The sequence below is a fragment of the Kogia breviceps genome, chromosome 12 (genome assembly GCF_026419965.1).
Source record: "Kogia breviceps isolate mKogBre1 chromosome 12, mKogBre1 haplotype 1, whole genome shotgun sequence".
NCBI lineage: Eukaryota > Metazoa > Chordata > Mammalia > Artiodactyla > Physeteridae > Kogia > Kogia breviceps.
Genome location: NC_081321.1, coordinates 32,015 through 44,408, shown reverse-complemented (window position 1 = coordinate 44,408; position 12,394 = coordinate 32,015). Strand labels below are relative to the sequence as shown.

The following is a 12,394-nucleotide window of genomic DNA, read 5'->3' as shown; positions in this document are numbered from 1 at the left end:
AAAAAATAAATAAGTAAATAAATAAAATCGTATTTAATTTTGAACTTCAAGTGTGTTATGGATTTCACACGTTTAATAGGATAGTAAGCACAGCAGCAACCACCATTTGTGAACATTCACTGTAGACCGTGTGTATCTTTCTGACTTTTTGTGTAGGATTCCAGGAAAAAGGCCTGCGCTGCGGCCACAGTGGGCGGGGCCCTCAGGCCGGGCCGCCCCTCCAGGACCCCCGACGGGGCCCTGAGCTGCTGGCGGCTCCTCCCCCGGCGCCCCGCTCCCTCCCAGGATGCCTCGGGGCAGAACGGCCCCACCCACTGCGCCCAGAACGGAGCCCGCGTTTCCTCAGAGCTGGAGCTCCCGGCTCGGGGTCTCTTCCCTCCGCCGTCACGGAGCTGCCCTGGCGCCCGAGGGTAGGGTGGCCTCACTGACGCTGCCGGCTGCGGAGGGGCCCCGGCGGCCGAAGCCGCGACAGTCGTGGGGACGGCGGGCCGGGTAAGTGGGTCCGGTGCCGGGCGGCCGCGCAAGAGCAGCTTCTGAGGGGAAGGGCTTCGCGGCCACCCGCCGCTGCTGTGCAGAACGAGCGGCCTCGGGGTCTGGTCCCGGGGAACTTCGGCCCCTCCTCTCGGCCCTGCCCTCGGCCTGGCTCGCGGGGCCCGGGGGGGCGTGGGGAGAGGGCGGCCTGAGCGTCCTGAGGGGACACGGGGCGAGGGAGGCGCAGGGTCCGGCCGCAGCGTCAGCGACCCTCCTCCCGACGGCGGGGAAAGCGGCGAAAGTTCCTCCCGAGGCTCCCAGGCCTCTTGTTCAGCCGAGGCCCTGTGCGCCCCTCCCTCCCTGAGCTAAAGCACCGGGGGGAGGGGACAGGGCGGGGGGCTGGCGCAGGTGATGGGGGACTTGAAAAGGTGATTGTCAGCTAAGGAGAACCTGCTCTCCAAGGTGAGGAATGCAGCGCTTTCCTTTGTATGCGAAGATGCCGGAGTCAGGCTCACGAATTCCTTCCTTTGATATGCACCTCCGCTCTCTGGGGCCTGCATTCTGTATTTACATATCCTGAATTCCCCTCACACTGGAGGGCTGCAGGTGCTGATGGCTGTGACATCCTTTGTTTACTGAGATGGCAAGAAATATTCCGTTTCTCACAGGCTTGAGGGGCAGACAGTGAAGAAGCGTCGGAGAGTCTCACTCAGCATCATCACCCCAGGAGCAGACCAGGAAGCTGAGGCTCCAAGAAGCCAAATAATCCAGCCGGAAGCACGGCTGTGGGACCACGGAGTAGGGTCTGCACCCATCGCCCACCCAGGGGGACTGCCCACTCCCCGCAGCTTCCACGCCTGTTCCCTTCACCCCCTCCCGGGGCCAGCTCACAGGGCCGCCTCCTGGGGGCACTCACTCACCTTCTTCTAACAGGATCCGTCTCACTGTCCTGTTCTGGGATCATCCGGAAGGCTTGTCACTCTGAAGCAGGTTCAGCCTCACGTCACCAGGGTAGCTTTCCTGGATCACACTCACCACCTGCACGTCCACCCTCAGCTCAGACCCGGAAAGGCCCCTCGGCCCCGAGCCCCATGGCTCTGCCTGGGCTGCCACCCCCTCCTGCCTGGTCCGTCCCTCTCGTGTCCCCTGCAGGGTCACCAGGAGCTCCCACCTGCCCCAGGCAGGCTGTCTGCTCTGTCCTGAGGAGGCCTCCGTGGTGTCAGGTGGAAGGCACAAGAGGTACCTGTGGGGTCTCCCTCACGCAGCACAGTGGCCAGCACCCACCTACTGACCTCATCACTCGGGATGGACGGGGGTTCAGGGGGTCCGTGGCATCTCCTGGTTCTCATTTCATCCCAGCGCTGCCCACAGGGAAGTTGCTAAGCAACTCTGTGCCGGCTGCACAGAGAGGACGCTCATACACACACACCCCTCCCAGCACACGGGGCTCTCGTGGCCAGGCCCCTCCCAGGATATGGTGCTCACCTGAGCAGGTACCCAGCAGCCCCCGGGGCTCTCGTGGTCAGGCCCCTCCCAGGATATGGAGCTCACCTGGGCAGGTACCCAGCAGCCTCCGGGGCTCTCGTGGTCAGGCCCCTCCCAGGGTATGGAGGTCACCTGGGCAGGCACCCAGAAAGGCTGGGCACACAGGAACCGTGCAAGTAGCCCTCATTGCAGAGCACCCCCAGCCCACCTGTTGGTCAGAGCTGACACAAAGCACCTCAGAGCAGGACCTGAACTAACAAACAGCAGCTCTGACAGGTCTGCTTGGGCTTCACTCTGTGTGGCCTCCTTCCACTGGGTTTTCCAGAGGCTTCCACTGCAGCTGAGGCACCAGGCCTCTGTCTCCACCCACCACCCCTCCTCTCCCTTACTCCTGGCTTCTTCTCATTAGGAGAGGGTCTTCTTGAAGTTGTCTCCCACTCATGAACCAGACAAAATGTTGAGAAAACAAGCAGAGTTGCAGCCCCGTGTCTATCCTGACCCTCAGGAAACCACACCTGTTCCTTGGACCTGGCCAGTTCAGCAAGGCCCATTTTCTGCAACTCTGAGCCCCTGATGGGTGAGGATTGGCTGACCTGGGCAGCCTGATCGGGCCGGCCAGCCCTCCCCAGGTGTGCCTGGGCTGAGGTCAATATAAACACCGCTCCAGACAGCAAGAGCCCCTGCAGCTGTGCCTGACGCCATATTCTCTGCCCCGTCAGCAGTCTCGGGGCTGGGCTGGTGGGAGGGAGTAGGGCTCACGGCTCTGTGCGTGGCCCGGTGCGAGTGGGGCTCTGCTGGACTTTCTGCAGGAGTTGCCAGTTTGCTGCCTGCTAAAGAAGAGGATGTGTCACCCATACCTGCCACTGGAATTTCACACCGGGCAGAGGTGAGGAAGGAAAAAAGCAGTGGGGGCCGGAACAGGAGGGGTACGTCAGGCAGGGAGATGGAAAGTTTCCAGAAGTGCGCCCGGGGTTACGACCATCCTGCCTGGCCTGCAGGCACCAACTCGGCCTGCGTGCTGTCGCTGGTGTGGCTCCACGGCCCTTCCTCTAGGCTTTCAAGTCCTTGCGCACATTCAGGTGTTTTAGCTGGGAAGGGTGGGAACAGTTCAGCAGCAGCTGGCCTGGGAGTCAGCTCACGTTTACTCAGGGACGCCTCGGCCCGGTCCCCCAGCTTTGCAATGAGGACGCGCCTTGCGGAGGGGCTGCTGGCTGCCTGGGAGCTGATTCCCCACCTCTGACCAACTTCAGAATTGTTTACCACTGGAGCAAGTGTCCTGATAGGGTTTTCCTCTGTGTAACTAGTGGGTTCTTAATTAGCAACGTGAAGGGTGACATCAGAAGTCCTGAATTAGGATGGAAATACTTATCCCCAACTTGTACAGGCATAAAAACCTGGGGAGGCCGTGTGCAGCCGGCACCTTTAGGGATGGGCTTCCAGCTGACCCCTCAACATTCTTGTGTCCAGCCACTGCTTTAGGATTTCTGGGGCCCAGTGCTGACCCTAAGGGTTCTGCAATCCAGCCTCTGTAGGCCTTTAATGAGACCTGCACTTCCAGGATCCTACAGAGCAGGGTCTGTGTGACCGTTCTGTGGCTTCTGTAACAAATGACCACAAGCTGGGTGGTTTAAAACAACAGGAATTCATCCTCCCGCAGTCCTGGAGACCAGACATTTGAGATCAAGGTGTCTGCAGGACGGAAGTCTCTCCAAAGACTCCAGGATAGGGTTCTTCCTGCCTTTTCCAGCTTCTAGGGGCTCCAGGCATCCCCAGGCTTGAGGCTGCATCTCTCCCATCTCTGCCTTTGTCGTAATATGGCTTCTCCTCTGTGTCTGAGTCTCTCCTGTTTTGTCTCTCCTAAGGACTCTCTCAATTGGATTGAGGGCCACCCTAACCCAAGATGACCTCACCTCGAGATCCTTAACTACATATACAAAGACGCTTTTCCCAGATATGGTCCTGTTCCTGTGTTCTGGGGGGCACATCTTTGGGGTCCAGCATTCAACCCATTACCTGTGTATAAAATAACCCTCATTTTAGGAGATTACCAAGGTCCCGTATAGACTGGCACAGACAGTAGCCATGTGGGTGGGGTTCTGGGGAGAATGAGGACCCTGGAATCACCTGGAAAGGATGAAGTCCTGGCTGCATTAGGGGAGCTCTTCCACCACGGGGCCCGTGGAAACAGCCACTCCACTCTGTCCGTGGAAAGGGACCCAGTGCCGAGTCCAGAAATGGTGATATTGCAAAGCTGGCTCTTCTGGGATGTCATCATCAGTAGCATCATGTAACCAGTAACTACGGGCTTGGAGGAGTCACCCTCTGGCACGTGATGACAGCACTGTCACTTTAGGCTCATCAAGCCTAGAATAGGAATGTTTGAAGGAGAAGAGTTTGGGAGATTGCGAAGCTTGGTTGTTAAGGAAACTGAGCAGGTTTGTCAAGGTTGTCAAGGAAACTTCTCGCTTAAACTGAAGGCAGGGCTGTGAGAGCTGAAATCCAGGGATCTTCTAAAGGGGCTGCTCTGAAGTACCATCACCTGAGAGGTGGTCTCAGCGTGAGCTGGGGTTTGAGGAAAATGTGATGAGATGAAGTCTGACTTTCTGTGACAGCTGGGGAGGGGTTTGTAAAGCACCTTGGCTTTTAAGGCAGAAGTTTGTTGCTGGAACATAGTGTCTCCCAAAACTGGGCTGAAGCTCAAGATGTCTCTGTCCCCTTCCTGTGAGAGTCCAGGGCAGGTGGGTGTCAGTTCCCAGGCTCTGCCCCCACTTTGTTTCTCCTCCCTGCTTCCAGGTGAGTGTTTCAACCAGCGGGGTGGGGTGACCACAGGGACATTGTGCCCTCCGTCCTAGGATGCAGGCTGGCCAAGGCCCTCACCACCTCCACCCCTTCCCCTTGGTAACAGGAGACACTGCGCCCCAGCTGTAAGGGGTGGGAAGGCTGGGAGGTGCAGGGCAGCTGTGCACAGGAAAAAGGGAAATGGGCTCTGATGGGCAGCTGTGCGGCTCTGTTGTGAGGGTCGCCCAGACACTAGCGCACAGATTCTGGGTTCTGTGAAGCTTCGATGCTCTGTGGTTCCGGAAATCCTATAGGAGATGGTCCACAGCAGGTGAAGCTAATGCTCGCAGTGGAGGTGGTGAAGCCAAAGGTCTGCAGTTCAGACTAAAGGTGCCGATGTACACGCGGGACAAAACCATCTCGCGTGAATGGACTTCAGGCACGTTTAACATGAATGCAGTCGTGTTAATGCCTAGCATCTTCTATCTTGTGCCTCCTCAGGGACCCCCTCCTCAGCGCCTGGGGCTCCTGTAACTCACGTACAGGGGGATGGAGCGTGGGCTCTGTCCAGTCTGAGCCCTGAGTTACCCTGTGAGTCTGCTCGGGACCGCCGTAACAATACCACAGACTGCGCAGCTTGAATAACAGGCCTATCTCCCAGTCCTGGATGCCGTCGGAGATCAAGGTGTCTGCACGCTGGCTTCTCCTGAGGCCTCTCTCCTTGGTGCTTAGACAGCCATCTTCTCCCCAGGTCCTCACATGGTCTCCCCCTGTGCCTATCTGTGTCCTAATCTCTTCTTGTAGGACATCAATCCTATTGGATTAGGATCCACCCTAGTGACGTCATTTTTACTTTGATCATCTCTTTAAAAATCCCATCTCCAAATACAGACACATCCTGGGGTCCTGGGGGTTAGGGATTCAGCATGTGGATTTGGGGAGACATGACTGAGCCTATACCGTCCTCCTTAGGAAGCAAGTGTGCCTCGGTCCTTCCTTCCCTCAAGTCACACGAGGTGAGCTAATGGCTCAAGGAGAGGCCACTCGTGCAGAGTTTGTGTCCCAGCTGGGGAACCCTTCTCTGCTCTCTTTGATCAGGCAGTGGCAGTGCCAGCCCCCTCCTGAGGTGAGCAGTTCTGGGGTTTCCTGCCGTGTCACCTGGCCTGCTGAGGTGCTCAGTGTCTGGGAACCCAGGAGTCAGCAGCCTAGTGGGGCTGCCGGGGACTCTCAGGGCCTTGGCAGATACCCTAGCAAAAGTGGGGAAACTTTGGGGGATTACAGGAGGGAGAGAGTCACAGTCTCGTTTATGCTTCAGAAAGACCACGTTGGGGTGGGGTGTGAGACGCACCGTGGGGCAGGGAGGTTTGTCAGGCCTGATGGAGGAACCAGGCACAAGACCGGGCTTGGGCCACGGCTGTGGGCGTAGAGGGGAATTAGTGTGGGAACTGGCCACAGGCTGTTGTCGAAATATCGGTTTCCCTGTGCACTGAGGCCAAACAGAAATACGGAGATGGGTTTTGGAGGAAGAGAGAGATGGTTTTATTTTTCTGCCAGGCAGCAGGGAAGACACAGCCAGCTAGAGCCACAAGAGCTGGGCACCCCTCTTTGAGAATCAGGGAAGATTTTATATGTGGGGCTCCCGCAGTCCGGGGTAGAGGATAAGGATCAAAGTAGTGAAGGTCTTGCATTCCTCCTTTCCTTTGCATTATTTCAAAACAGTCATCGCTGGCATCAGGTCGCCGGTAATTGGGGTCCAGCAGACTGGTAATTGCGTCCGTTTGCCTCTGGTTTATCGGCCGGTGACCTTGTCTCTGAAATGAAAAACTAGGGGGTGATTTGTTGTGAGGGGCGTATAGAATGTAAGTGCGTTACATAATAAGGTTAGGGAGTGAGAAGCAGGGGCTGTAACACACACAGTGAGGGGTGATGGGTGCCGAAGGTAAATCCCATAGTGTCAGGGAGTGAGGTTAGCTTTGTAGAGTACAAATCTAGTTACTACAAATGAATGACAAAGTGAAACAAGGAGTGATGAGCTCTTTCAGGCCAGGTTACGTTTCTTCTCTAGTCTTTTCGCTGTCCCCTTGTTCTCAGGGCAGGGAAACTTCGTTTCTGTTTTTGCTGCAACAAGACTGTGGAGGAGGAGCTGACAGTCACTGGGGCCCAAGGCGAGTGGGAGCCTGGGAGGCCCCAGTGTTACCGAACCGAACGTGGGTCCGCTCGCCCGAGGGCAGCAGAGCCAGTCTACTGACACCGGGGGTGGTGGAGGAAGGTGCAGCCTGAATTGTCAAAGTGCCGATACAAGGAGGCCAGGTGGCCTGTGCTCTAAAACCCCGAGCTCCCTGAAGGATTTCAGCAAAGCAATTTTCAAGGCCAAGTGAAGGAGGGGGGTCGCAGGGTATGTGATCAGCTGGTGCACGATTCTCTGGTTGATGGTGAGGTAACGGGCGGTTAACGTTATAAATTCTTAAGCACCAGGAGCTCCGGGGTTACCTGTTCCTGATCATCAAGTAGTTAATTTCTTCCCCTTGGTGGTGGAGGAAGCATGCATCGGGCACTGTTATCCAGGTACTTCAGAGAGGAGCTACAGAAGAGGGTGTGGGGGAGGGCTCTGTCCTGGGACGGCCCCGCAGGGTCCTGCTCGGTTACACCTGGTGCCTGGGCTCAGCAACCTGGGAAGGTGGGGCTGCTCCTGGGTGTGGGGAGCTGCAGGATCCCAGTCCTCTGAAACCCTGCTAAGCCCCCAAGGTGAGATGGGTGTGCAGTGACTGGACGGAGGCGTCTGGCCTGGGAGAGGGGTCCGGGCTGGAAATGTCACTGGAATCATGGCAGGGAGGGAGAGGAAAGGCAAAGTGGGGGCAGATGGGTCACAGCAGACTAATGCAGGTGACTGCGGTCCTGTTGGAAGCAACTCAGAGCCAGAAAGGAGTGGCCGTCAGGGGCTCAGCTCCATTCTCTTGTTCCTTTGTAAAACCACTGTGTCAGAGTTTGAGACGCCGCCAGGAGACGTCTGGGCCCAGTGCTGCCATGGCTTCATCAAAGGGCCCAGGGGGAACACAGAACCACTGCAGGCCCCGCCCATGTCCTCACTGGGAATGAGTCCCATCGGGGCTCCTGGGCTCACAGACTTCAGGGCACCTTTGTCTTCAGGACAGTCTTCCTCCTTCCTCTCACCTGCTGGTCAGAGGTCCAGGAACCCCCAACCTGGCTCCACCCCCAGGGCCTGGATTCAGAGACCCAGGAACCCCCAACCTGGCTCCACCCCCAGGGCCTGGATTCAGAGACCCAGGAACCCCCAACCTGGCTCCACCCAGGGCCTAGATTCTGGGACAGCTTAGGGGTAAGCCAGACCCTCATGCTCCTTTATCTGCTTAGGGGTGAGAATGTCTTAAACGCTGCAGTTGACTGATTACGGAGTGCTGAGTGTTTCCAGCAGGTGTGGGTGGAAAGATGGGGTGTGAAGTTCCTATGTCTGCAGGGTCTTCCCGGCGTGAAGATCTGTGTGTTCCCCCCGGCCAGTCGGCATCCTCCCAGGAAGCCCAGATCCAGGATTACGAGGGCAGAGGCTCTCCCCTTGCGTACCTGTAACTTCGCACTCCCACAGCAAGGAGCCTGGCTCCCACCATCTGCCATTTATCTATGCATTGCTCCTTTCCAGGTTACATGTGCAGAGGTTTCAGAATTGTTAGCTGCTACACCCTGGAAAGAACTTCATAAAACAAAGCCCACTGTTTATATACGGGCCATTTTGCCTTTAGCCTACAGATTCCATTCATTTCCAAAGGTAACTTAAGTCAGCAGCTTTTACCCCATCCCCTACAGTGAGTTGTTTCCATATATTTCTAATACAATTAGATTCTGTCACATGACGTATTCCATCGTGCAACATCCTACACCCTAAATAACTAAATTTGAGTAGATTATGATTGGCCCCTTGGGCTACACACATCTATGGGCTTAGACAAATGCATAGTGACAGGTATCCATCCTAGAGTATCACATGGAACACTTCAAACCCCCCACCCCATGATCTGCTTATCATCTATGTAGCTTTGCCTTTCCCGGGATGTCATCAATGGGGTCATACTGTGTGCAGCCTGCTCAGGCTGGAGTTTTCACTTAGCAGTACACGCTGAAGGTTTATCCATGTCTTTCCATAGGTGGATGGTGCATTCCTTTCTGCTGAGTAGTATTCCACTGCATGTGTATGGGAGGAAAAACAACTTTCCCTCTACTTTTCTAGGTTCTTGGTTGAGGCCCCCCCCCGCCCCTGTAATAAAAGACAGATTACCAGGAGAAAAGCAGAAGTTTAATAACATGTATACCTTCTGAATAGAGGGGGGATACCACGGAAAACTGAGTCACTCCCCAAACCATCCCCTTCAATACCGTCTTCAGCTAAACACAGAAAAGATGCTGGGGAAGGGGGGAAGGCCAGTTATGGAAGGTTATCATGCAAAGCACAGTAAACAAGGGTATGGCTGTGTGCACATTTAAGTCAGGACTTCCCCATTGAAAAGAGTTACTTAAGATTTAATTATCCTTCTATTTTTGGTGCAAAGAGGGACATACCCTTATAAATGGAGATTTCTCTATTGTAAATGCCCTTCATAAAACGGCAAACTCAGCTTTCTGAGATTTTTTTAAAAACAAATTTATTATTTTATTTTTGGCTTCATTGGGTCTTCGTTGCCGCATGTAGGCTTTTCTCTGGGTGTGGCGAGCAGGGGCTACTCTTCATTGCGGCCCGCGGGCACCACATTGTGGTGGATTTTCCTGTCGTGGAGCACAGGCTCTAGGCGTGCAGGCTTCAGTAGTTGTTGTGGCACACGGCCTCAGTAGTTGTGGCTCGCGGGCTCTAGAGCGCAGGCTCAGTAGTTGTGGCGCACAGGCTTAGTTGTTCTGCGGCATGTGGGATATTCCCGGACCGGGGCTCGAACCTGTGTCCCCTGAATCGGCAGGTGGACTCTTATCCACTGAGCCACCAGGGAAGCCCTATTTTTCTAAAGCAGACCAATAACCCTTATGCCAGAGAGACATATTTTGGGGTGGCATATTCTACTCGCCTTGACATGGATGTACCCCAATTTGCTTATGCATTCATCTTTTGAAGGATATCCTGATTTCAAGTTTTTAGCCATTATGGAAGTGCTGCTGTGCATAACTGCATCCTTGTTTGCATTTGGACATAGATTTTCAAAGCAGTTGCCTAAATACTGGAAGTATGATTGTTGGATCCCAACGTGAGACTTGTTTAGCTTTGGAAAAAACTGCCAAATTGTCTTACAAAGTGGCTGCACAGGCATCCCCCCAGCTATGAGGGAGAGTTCCTTCTGTTCCTCACCCTCTAGCAATTGGTATTGTCATATTTTTGGAGCTTAGCAGTCCCAATTGGTGTGCTATGGTGTCTCATGATTTTAATTTGTAGTTCCCTAATGGTATATGATGTTGAGCTTGTTTCTGTACGACTTTTACTATCTGTATCTTTTTTCGCCGGATGTCTGTTCAGATCACGCTGTTCATGTTCATGCTGGGAGGAGCCCTGTCTCCTCGGGACCTGCTGGGGCTTTGGCTTCAGGAACACGCGGGGCTGAGTCCACGCTGATGGCCTGGCTTCGGTACAACCCGGGGTCAAGTCCACACTAACGGAAGCCGGGTCTCCTCAGGACCCGCTGGGGCTTCAGCTCTGGGACACTGGAGGGTCCAGTTCATGCTGAGAGGAGCCTGGTCTCCTCGGGACCTGCCGGGAGGTGATGCCGCTGAGGGAGAAGGTGAGGAAAAGTGGGGGGAAGGTTTCTGTGCGTGGCTGACCGCTGCGGGTGTCTGTCTTCAGAGGACCCGGGAGAGGAAGGGCTTGATGTGGCAAACTGGGTGTTTGGCCCCTTTTGTGTGGGGTGTAGACAGAGTTCAGTGTTGTTCTTTGGCGAGTGGCGCCTGGTTTTCCCAGCACCGTTTATTGAGGGACCTGTCCTTTCCCCGGCGTACGTTCTGGGCTTCTTTCTTGTGAATTAACTGATCGCATAGCTGTAGGTTGACTCCTGGGCTCTCTGCTCTGTTCCTCTGGCCCGTGTGCCTGTTTCTGTGCCAATGCCACACTTCGCTGAGACTGTAGCTTCGTAACGAAGTGTGAAGTCTGGGAGCGAGATGCCTCCGGCTCGTTCTCCTGCCTCAGGGTCGCTCTGGCTCTTCTGGGTCCTTCGTGGCTCCACACACAACTTAAGATTGTTTGTTCTGTTTCTATGGAAAATGTCATTGGACTTTGGGTAGGGATTGCATTGAATGTGTACATTAATTTGGCTAGGATGCATATTTTTTAATTAAAAAAAATTGGGGGCCACACCATGTGGCATGCAGGATGCGGGATCTTAGTTCCCCAACCAGGGATGGAACCCGCGGCCCCTGCAGCGGGAGTGCAGGGTCCCGACCCCTGGGCGGCCAGGGAAGTCCCACCTTAGAATGCATATCTTCACAGTATTCTGTTTACTCATGAGCACGGGGTACCTTTCCATTTATTTTTGTCTGTTCAGTTTCCTTTATCAGTGTCTTCCAGTTTTCAGTGTGCAGGTCCTTCACGTCCTTGGTTAAATCTACTCCTCGTTATCTTTTTGGATGCAGTTGTAAGTGAGATTTTTTAAAAATTCTTTTTCTGATGGTTCCTTATCAGCGTATAGAATCGCAAATGATCTTTGTGCGTTGATTTTTCTTTTTTTGTATCCTGCAGCTTTACTGAATTCATGTTTTAGTTGTAACAGTTTTTTGGCGGTTGAATGTGGAAAACTAGAATTCAGCAATCCCACGGTTTCAGCTACATCCGGGTCTTCCTCAGCACCCGAGACATAGTGGCTCCCAATGTAACCTTCCCACGGTGCCTCTTGTAGTATGTGGACTGCTACAGGGCTGATTAGCATCACCACTGCGGGTGAACTGGATCTGGGTAGGGCTTGGCCTCTATAACAGAGTTTGATGTCTGTGTTTCCGGCGTGGTGACATGGTGGTTTTGATAAGTACTTTGTTTTCTAGTAAATTTCAAGTGTATAAAAAAACTTTAAATAGCAGTATAAAGTTTTCCACTTTCACAAAATACTCCAGTTTACCATTTAAACCATTTTTAAAAGCTTTTAAAAACTTATTTTATTTTATTTTTTGGCTGTGTCGGGTCTTTGTTGCTGCACGCAGCCTTTCTCTAGTTGTGGCGAGCAGGGGCTACTCTTTGTTGCCGTGTGCAGGCTTCTCATTGCGGTGGCTTCTCTTGTTGTGGAGCACAGGCTCTAGGTGCATGGGTTTCAGTAGTTGTGGCACGAAGGCTCAGTAGCTATGGCTCACGGGCTTAGTTGCTCTGCGGCATGCAGGATGTTCCAGGACCAGCACTTGAACCCGTGTCCCCTGCATTGAAAGGCGGATTCTTAACCGCTGTGCCGCGAGGGAAGCCCCATTGAAACCATTTTTAAGTATCCAGTTCTGTGGCATTAATTACATTCACATTGTTGTAAAGATATCCTCACCCTCCATCTCCAGAGCTTTATTTTCCCCATGTGAAACCGGAGCCATTAAACCCTAACTCACCTCAACCCCTGGCAACCTTATTCTACTTTGTCTTTGAAGTTGACTTATCTGGATACCTCATACTAGTGGAATCATAGAACGTGTGTCCTGTCTGTGTCTG

General features: G+C 54.0%; 1 long non-coding RNA gene across 1 annotated transcript; it reads right to left on the bottom strand.

Moving 5' to 3' along the window:
• Window positions 1-410: 410 nt before the first annotated feature.
• LOC136792335 (uncharacterized) lies at window positions 411-1,830 on the bottom strand. Its single transcript, XR_010835993.1, has 3 exons — window positions 1,764-1,830; window positions 1,392-1,509; window positions 411-1,254 (listed from the first exon to the last, which is right to left on the bottom strand). It is a non-coding gene; the product is annotated as an uncharacterized lncRNA (long non-coding RNA).
• Between the last annotated feature and the right edge of the window lie 10,564 nt (window positions 1,831-12,394).